Here is a 9,958-nt window from a genome sequence, read left to right as displayed (position 1 = left end):
GTAGATCACCTCTTGGAAAAGACGCAGCATGGGAAAAGTAAATCCCAACACGAAGTAGTATGGGTGGAATTTGATAGCTCTCTTCCTAGTAGAGGTACCCTCTCCACATGGTTCATGGCCGCTATCATCTTTCACCTGCTTGACGCGGACCCCAGACAGAATTGCATGCTTGTATTCCTCAAGAAAATCTGGAAACAGCTCGTCGAAATTGATCTTGACATGCGCAGCCTTAAAGTAGTCTACATTGCCTGAAGAACCACCTTGACGATACAAAGGTGGAGGATATTCCTCACTTTTGTGGTCGAAGGAAGACATCTCAAAGTCTCTACAAAAAAGCATAAGGGAAAATACTTAGAAGGTGGCTCAAAAAAGAAAAAAAAAAAAAAAAAAAAAAAAAAGATAAAAAGAGACATATATGCATATATATATATGCGGCCCAACAATACAGAAGCCATGCAGACGCAGCCCAGCAGTAAGGGAGGCCCGCACCTCCTTCCTTTCCCCTTCTTCACGTGCTAAATGCCCCAAAAGGCCAACCCAGGCCTTGCAGCCCAAGCTGCATGCATCAACAAGAGGACCGACCCGAGCCGGCCTCTCAGGCCTTGCAGCCCAAGCTGTATGCATCAGCAAGAGGACCGACCCGAGCCGGCCTCTCCTCCTCTCCAACCTTCAGCGGGCCCAAGCCCAACGCACCAGCTTACCTCATGCCGCATCACTGTGTTGTTTTTATGCACAGCAGCTCACGGTATCCATGCCATGTGTCACCAACACGCCAGCCAACACCCTTGCCGTACCACCTGCAGCCCATGGCCTCCCTGCCACGCCATTCATGCATCCTTTGCATTCTTCAAGCCAATCTATCAAGCCCCAAGGCTCCCAAAAATTCAAGAAAAAGAAAAAATTCAAATTTTTCTTACCTTGGAGCGGCACGGAGAAGAAGAAGAACAACGAGAAACGACTCTTCACAAAGACAAGAAAAGAAGAATGCTAGGGGAGGGGGAAGAAAAAATATCCTCTGGCTTCTCTTTCTTGTTGAAATAATGATTGTTCTCCAAATTTATTTAATCCCCTGCTTAAGGCAGAGTTAAATAAGTATTGGGGACAATTATTTTCCTTTTCCTAGAAGAAATCTATCTCCAAATCATGAAAGAAGATCAAGTTCAAATTGGGAAACAACTCTACAAGCCCAAACAGCTTGGGATTTCTACACCTACTGCCCTTTCCATGCTAGCAGCATAGTAGGTGTGGGGGCATTTGTGGAGCCAAAAATAATCCCAAAAATTCTAGAGGCGGCATGTGGACTTTTATTCAAGAAGGACAAGATTGCGCTCAATAAATGGGTAGGCTTCTCAGATTCTCCCACACGCAGCCACCTCCCTGAAGGCCAGCAGCTGAATACAACTGCCCACAGCTCACCTGCCCATGGCAAAGAATTAAAGCTAAGGATTAATTGCCCAAATCCCATATTTAATACATTCCTAATTAAAGATTGACTCCAATTAAGTAAGTAATCCTAATTTAAATCAATTAAGGATTATTACCCTATTATCTCAAGATATTATCTCCTTTTAAATATCTGGGGAATATTTAGAGAATATTTTCTCCATTAAACCCTATATGGTCGGCCCTAGCTCATCTTCTTGGAAGTCCTGGTGATGGCAGGGGAACTGGTAATTGTGATTCTTCCGCCGCCGCTTGTGCCTCGACCGTTTGAGCTCCACGAGGAAGAAGCAGTTCTTCTCGCGAGAAATCGCGCTGAAGTTGACCTTGCTGGTGATGGGGATTCGTTGATGGGTCTCCGGCAAGGAGAGGAAGACGGTGAACTGCCCCGGCAGGATTCCAATCTTTTGGCTCAGAACCAACAAGAACCGCGAGAAATCAAGCTTCGAGTAGACGACGAAGTCGCCGATATCAGTCTCGGTCTCGCCGTCGAAGAAGACGACCAGGAACGAGACGCCTCTTTCGCCCTCCATCATCTTTACTATCTCCCGTCTCTGGCAAGGTGACATCAGATTTCCAATGATAAATTTGTCGGAGTTTTGAAATCCGATGGTAAATAAGGGGATTTTTGGTGGGGGGGAATGAACAGAGGAAAGGGGGTTTATATAGAGAGGTGTGGGGGTTTAGGACTGACGTTGTAAATATGGTTAGGCGGTAGGGGTATTTAAGGAATTATGTTTTTGATGTTTTCGTGAGGAGCCAGGTTAGGGGAAGCTCGATCGTTGGATGCTTGGGGCCCAAGCAACCGAAAACGGCGGCGTTCCGGTTTGTTTGGCTAGTCTTGGAAATTCACTGTTTTTTTACATTGTATTTATTTATTTTTTGTTGTGACAATATATTTGTTTTGTTTTGGTTATTAGGAAAAATGGGGATTTAAAATTTTTTTTTCTTAAAAAAAAACATTACTTTCTTTTACATTACTGCTCTAAATTACAACCGAAAACAGATATATATAAAAATAAAAAGAGTCTAAATTCTGGACAAAGTAGGATCAAAAACGTGATTTTTTTGTTTTATTAAATAAAATTGTTGGTTTTTAAAGTAGGAAATTAAATTAAACGCAAATGCCCCTTGGGCAACTAATACAACAATTATCAAAGTGTATGGGAAGCCTTACATTACTAGGGATAAAATCAAGCCAGCACAATCTGACGAAATAGAGTGTTCTAAAACGGTTAATTTATCATTCACGAAGTTGGCCTCCCGACAAACATGAACAAAACTAATACCCTCAAAATCATGGAAAAGTTTATGGATGTCCCCATGCAGCAAACAAATTTTCCAAGGAATTGAGCGAGCACCATTCACATAACCGATCAAAACCTTCGAGTCCCCTTCTTACAATTTTCTTGTGACCAACCCTAATTGCTTGAGAAAATCCTAGACAGAGCGCTGAAGCTTCGATTAAAAACACGTTTGTAGAACCAAGGGGTTTAGGCTTTTAGCTCCAACAATTAAAGGAGAACCTACTTGAGAATGAATAATGAAACTTTCATTTAAAACATATCCATCAAAGTTTAATTTAACAAAATCCCGGGGAGGAGGAAACCAACTAATAATCTCTAGAAAGGTATGAGAGGTTTGACGAATGTATGTGGCGGAGAAATGAGCTTGAAATCATTCCAGAACTTCGTATCTACTATAATTACTTTAGGATAGTGCTATTTACATATCTATTTTTACCTTCTACACATCTTTATTAAATTTTTTACATTAATCTTCAATTTATTCGAAAAAACAATCGAAAATTGAAAAATGTGTGTGAGAAGTTTTTGAAAAATAAGATGATTTCTTTTCTCGATTCTCAAATTCGCCAACAGGCAATAAGCAAATAAAAATAGATTAAACAGAAAAAAGTAAGGAAAATTAATGAAAAGGGTTTGAAAACTTTGAGTTTTAACGATAAAGATAAAATAAAGGGTAAAGTGAATAGTACCAAAATTGATTTTTTAGTGTAAAAATGTGGTTTTTCGTTAAAGTGAACAGGATCGGGAGCTTTTCGTTAAAGTTTTCAAGAAAGTAAGGAAAGGAAAAGAAAATAAAACAAAATGTTTTGCGTCTCTTCTCTCAGTTCAACACGTCACGTAAACCTCCTCCTTCTTTGCTGCCAACCATGATACACGTCATCATCCTACTGGCCATTGGTCAGTCTGCTCAGAGTAGCTTTCTTCTCTCGATCAAATAGCCAAACATATTTTTTCAGTTTTAAAAAATTACAACAATTATAAACGCATTGGAAATAAAATCGCCGCAAATTCCGTTTGCACCCTCGGGAGTGTGTTTCACAGTAAACACATTTGGGTGCCGCTGCTGTAACATCCCACATCGCCCAGGGGAGTGATCCTTAAATGTATATTCCCATCCCTATCTAGCACGAGGCCTTTTGGGAGCTCACTGGCTTCGGGTTCCGTAGGAACTCCGAAGTTAAGCGAGAAGGGGGCTAGAGCAATCCCATGATGGGTGACCCACTAGGAAGTTGCTCGTGAGTTCCCAAAGACAAAACTGTGAGGGCTTGGTAAGCCCAAAGCAGACAATATCGTGCTACGGTGGTGGAGCGGGCCCGGGAAGTGATCCGCCCCGGGCCGGGATGTGAAAATTGGTATCAGAGCCAATCCCTGGCCGCGTATGTGCCGACGAGGACGTCGGGCCCCTAAGGGGGGTGGATTGTGACATCCCACATCGCCCAGGGGAGTGATCCTTAAATGTATATTCCCATCCCTACCTAGCACGAGGCCTTTTGGGAGCTCACTGGCTTCGGGTTTCGTAGGAACTCCGAAGTTAAGCGAGAAGGGGGCTAGAGCAATCCCATGATAGGTGACCTACTGGGAAGTTGCTCGTGAGTTCCCAAAAACAAAACCGTGAGGGCGTGGTCGGGGCCCAAAGCGGACAATATCGTGCTACGGTGGTGGAGCGGGCCCGGGAAGTGATCCGCCCCGGGCCGGGATGTGAAAATTGGTATCAGAGCGAATCCCTGGCCGCGTATGTGCCGACGAGGACGTCGGGCCCCTAAGGGGGGTGGATTGTGACATCCCACATCGCCCAGGGGAGTGATCCTTAAATATATATTCCCATCCCTACCTAGCACGAGGCCTTTTGGGAGCTCACTGGCTTCGGGTTCCGTAGGAACTCCGAAGTTAAGCGAGAGGGGGGCTAGAGCAATCCCATGATGGGTGACCACTGGGAAGTTGCTCGTGAGTTCCCAAAAACAAAACCGTGAGGGAATGGTAAGCCCAAAGTGGACAATATCGTGCTACGGTGGTGGAGCGGGCCCGGGAAGTGATCCGCCCTGGGCCGGGATGTGATAAATTGGTATCAGAGCCAATCCCTGGCCGGAAGTGTGCCGACGAGGACGTCGGGCCCCTAAGGGGGGTGGATTGTAACATCCCACATCGCCCAGGGGAGTGATCCTTAAATGTATATTCCCATCCCTACCTAGCACGAGGCCTTTTGGGAGCTCACTAGCTTCGGGTTCCGTAGGAACTCCGAAGTTAAGCGAGAAAAGGGCTAGAGCAATCCCATGATGGGTGACCCACTGGGAAGTTGCTCGTGAGTTCCCAAAAACAAAACCGTGAGGGAATGGTAAGCCCAAAGCGGACAATATCGTGCTACGGTGGTGGAGTGGGCCCGGGAAGTGATCCGCCCCGGGCCGGGATGTGACAGCTGCCGTTAGGATTACGATTTAGAAGTATTTTTATTTATTTATATGTTATTTGCTTCTAGTTCTGTTCTTGTAGGCCTCATGGACTAAAAAAAATTATGGTTATTCCATCGTCGGATTTTAATTTAATTATGTAGAAGATAGTAAAACAATAAAAGTTAAATGACCACAATTTCCTTAAATCGTAGACTAGAGTTTGAGAGAAGGTACTCTTATTTTAGGGAGGATTCTTGCCGGATCATCTTTATAAGGATCCCGGGGATCCTCTAATCATATATGTTCATCGTATATCATGCGATCAGTTTTTGTTAGCTACTATTTATATTCAATTTTAAATAAAAAATTTACAATGAATAATGACTGCATAATATAGGATGAATGAATATAATAGGAGAATCTCTAAGATCCTCACATAGGATCCGGCAAGGATACTCCTAGCTCTTATTTGCCCTCCTAGTGCCAAAAAAAAGTACATATAAGTCATTCATGTACTTCTTTTCTATATAATATTGAATTTAAAGAGAGTTTTAACGAAAAGTTCACGCACTGTTTACTTTAACGAAAAACCATATTTTTACACAAAAAGGTCAAACTTGGTACTATTCACTTCATCTTTTATTTTGTCTTTATCGTTAAAACTCAAAGTTTTCAAGCCTTTTTCATTAGTTTTCCTTAATTTTAAATTATTTTAATATACATAAAGGTTTGGGAGGGTGTTGTAGTTATGGGAAGGGATCATCTCCGGATCCCTTCCACCTAAGCCAACTGAGCACAAAATTCAGATCTTGAAATTTGATCAAACAGCTAAAAACAAGGAGCCCTATTAAAATTATAATAACTTTAGTCGTTGAATCAAATTTCAAGAGCTCAGATTTTATGCTCAGTTGGCTCAGATGAAAGGGATCCGGAGAGAATCCCTTTCCGTAGTTATGAAGGTTTAAAGCGTTCAACCTATACCTATAATCTACCTTCCTATCCATAACGTTGTATCAATGAAAAATACAATAAAGAGTTTTTTAAACTTAAGTGCAGAGAAACGAACACTCACATTTTGACAACGAAGTTGTATGAAGTTTTAATATCTCTTTCTGTAGTCGTCATCCTAATAGATAATTGAAAAGGTCCAATTAGTTGATTTTTGGGTTTCTATATATTTCTGGCTGTATTTGATTATATAAAACGCTGAAGGTTTGAAGCCCCCAGGCACGGGGTCTCTAAAACATACATTATTAAACGAATTCTTCAAATATAATTAATTACTCTTTAGGGTTTTATTTAATTACTAAAACATAATATTTAACATTATTAAACATCTATTCTTTGTGTTTTGAACTGTTCAACGAGGGTGAATAAGATCTTATACTATACCAAATTTCAAATAATTTTTTTTTTTACTGAATTACTGATATACATGTTTTTTTATAATTAAGACACAAACTCACTTTGAACCGGAGTTTGAATCGCTTCCTTGTAAACAAGAGTACGTGATTTACAATATCGTCTAGTAAATAGACGATACTGTAAACTACATACATAGGGATGAGATGGAGACCAAAAAGAGAGCGTAACTGGAGACAAGTGCATGAGAATCACTTCAAAAAATAAGATTGAAGAACTGAAAATAAGTTTTATTTCTAGCTTTTAGAATTTAGCAAACATGTCAAAATTGTTTCCAAAGGAATTAAACTCAAGGCACAGATGGACACAAATATCTGTGTTTTATGGGACAATATGGTTGGTTTTGTACACCAGAAAATATCCACCACCACCAGTATAATTGGATGCCAATGCCCTTCCAGCTGATGTTGGTTGAGAGAATGCCAGTTGAGAACGTTCGAGGACAAATCCCATGCAGAAACTTTTCCTGTGATGGAGAAATAATAAGTAAACAGCCAAATGCTAATCGGAGCATACATCGAAAAGAAGCAAGCGATTCAGTCTTCTGGGATAATAGGACAGAAAATGATTTCCAGATGATCAGAGGTTCAAAAGAATTTCATAGTTCCGAAGGACATATGATCGGTATGAATAAGAAAAGAACCAGTGTTTCTTTCAGATTCTTGGACAATTTATTATACTAAAAGCTACTTAAATTTAGCTGATGTAATTTGGCTAGCAGTTCATGATCCAAATCGCAGAGTTACAATATCGTGCAATTTGATGGCAATGTGATGAAAATATAATAAAATCCACTTGAAAAGAAAATCCATAGGAGAGGATAGCAAGGACTTGAACATGGACATACCTCAGGGCATCTAATAACTGGGTGGCTATGTGTTTTCTTCTGTTAGATGGAGTGACCCAAATGGCTCTAACGCCGCAAACAGCAGCCACTGCTTCCCTTTCGCAGAAGATAGCACCGTTGAGATTCTCATTCAACGTTTCGGGAACAGAAGGGGCTTTTCTCATGACTTCCCTCTGAAACCTGATATCCCCAAATTGGAGAGTAGATCATTTTGCTTCATGTGTAGTAGTACCATCAGAACTTCCATCAGTTGCACATGAAGGAACTTTGTATGCCTCTTTAATTGGTTCCACAACTAGACAGCCAGCAACCCTTTGGGACAAAATGAACAGATATACCTGCAAAAACAATAGTCAGATACTGGAAACCATCCACATAAAAAAAACTGATAAAAATGCATTATTGTACTCCTGAAACTGTCAAAAGATTGGAGTTACATGGCGCCGAAGTATTCATAAAGGCCTATGAGAGTCTCCAAAGAATGCACAAATCCAGAAGTTAATGGTAATTCAATAAAAGACATTTGATGCAACAAAAGTTCTGGTGGCATTTTCTAAATGACCAAGTTAATTGTCACTCACCTTACACAACTTGTGCAAAATCCATCCATTTCCAAGCTCACTCTCCATTCTCTTCACAACTTCCCCAACCTGCCATACAACATAGTAACCCCATTCAGCGCATCTTCAAGTTAACTTGAAACAATACCACAGACATAGGGCTCGTTTGGTGTCTAGGGTTGGATTTGATTATATAACCCATAATATTCAAGGTATAGTTGAAGCAAGAAATGAAAACTGTGTTTAACTTGAGGTGCAAGCCAGATGGGCTAAGTTTCCTTCACTCTAATCACTCACCTCTACCTTTATCATACCTTGAATTCTTTGAATTATCCTATCCAATCCAATTCAATCCTCTGATAAAGTATCAAATTCAAGAAAACAGATTTTGTGTTCGAACCTTGTTTCTCTGCGCTGGAGGATCAGAATCTAACACCAAAACAATCCGACCTCCCTCCACAGAAGGCAAATGAACAACCCTCTCATTGCACCATGCCTGCAAAATTTGGTCAGCAATTTGAGTAAACAAGCACCCATTTCTAATGGACCTAACAAAGGAGACACAAAACCTATAACGAATTTGCACCTTGAATGGAATTCCATTGGTATAGTCCTTGTGAAATGCCCTGTGAGCCTTCTCATCGTCTTCGTCTCCGGCAGTATACTTGACCCCGCACGTGGAGCACGTGTGCAGATTGAAATCAGACTGTCCAAAGTCCAGATAGAACTGAGCATAGCTTCTCTTCTTGTTCTTGATCACTGTTCTTCCCAATGTGGTCGATTCCGGCTTCCCGGAATTACCATCAGAAAAGGGTTTCTCCGGCAATTGGTTCACTGGATTTTTGTCCCTTCCACGACTTTAGTACACAAAGATAAGATTGGAAGGGAAACAGAAGCAAATAAATATAAATTTAAACAGTCAGTAAATCAATATATTCATAAATAAACTAAATCTCAGATTTTCTGTGAGGAAAATCCCAGAACTTTAAATCCAGGCTAACTCCAGTTCCTAATTGTCTTAACAGAAGCTACCCAGAAACAACTTTTAATAAAAAATAAAAATAAAAATTGAAACGTTTTTTCTCGGCATCCAAACAGCAGAAAGCCCAGAACAAAAAACAAATACCTTTCCAGGTTTGGAGCTCTTCGCTTGTAGGTGTTACAGTACTGGTGCTGCGTATTCTCCCAGACGGTCAATTCGTCGTCGTTTTCGTTGGAAAGAAGCGGAGGTGCGGCTGCTGGGTTGGGTGACGAGGAAGAAGAAGAGGAGGAGGGTTTGAAGAAGGCACTGATCTTTGATTGCATTGCATGAATTCGTCGGAGTTGATTTGAATTGGATCTGATTTCATTGCGCTTACCTCATCATTGACTTTGATTTTGGCGCCAAGAAATTGGGGAAATTGTGGGATTGAGTCAATTTTCCCGCCTAATTCATCTCTTTGGGCCTTCTGTTCCTTTTGAACTAACCCTAGTTATGTTTTATTGAATTTGATCACTTTTTTGTAACTTTTTTGTATATATTTAATACAATCATCATCTTAACGGTCAGATATGATTTCCCAATTTACGTATATTTTCATATATTACATATGACCGTTAGATGACTATTCTATTAAATACATGTAAGTATTATTGTCAATCACTTAATTAATTAGATGAATAATGAGCACAAATTTCAGAGTTAATGAAAACTAAAGAGTTTTAAAGTGTTAAACATTTAACAAGCCAGTTTAGGGTCTCGGCATCTTTGTAATCCTAGCCAAAGGTTGCAAGCTTCCCTTGGTTCCACCTTGAAACACAAATCATAAAGTCTGACATAATAACAAGCAATTAAACCCATAAGACGTAAGAAAACTGACTAGGAGGATCTTTTAGAGTAGTGCACCGTCGACTGACCCATGATCTTCTAAGAATGATTCAGGAGAGAGTGAGAGCGAGAGTATGCTTGTCGGGGCACAAAAGATGTGAACTATGAGAAGTTCAGTTGATTAACCA

At 40.6% G+C, this 9,958-nt stretch overlaps 1 pseudogene; it reads right to left on the bottom strand.

Annotated features, from left to right (window-relative positions):
• Positions 1–6,856: 6,856 nt before the first annotated feature.
• On the bottom strand, positions 6,857–9,382 carry LOC137721464 (protein CHROMOSOME TRANSMISSION FIDELITY 7-like; annotated as a pseudogene).
• Between the last annotated feature and the right edge of the window lie 576 nt (positions 9,383–9,958).

Source organism: Pyrus communis, chromosome 16 (assembly GCF_963583255.1).
Source record: "Pyrus communis chromosome 16, drPyrComm1.1, whole genome shotgun sequence".
Taxonomy (NCBI): Eukaryota; Viridiplantae; Streptophyta; class Magnoliopsida; order Rosales; family Rosaceae; genus Pyrus; species Pyrus communis.
Note: the sequence above shows the minus strand (reverse complement) of the source record. Positions and strands in the feature narration are given on the sequence as shown.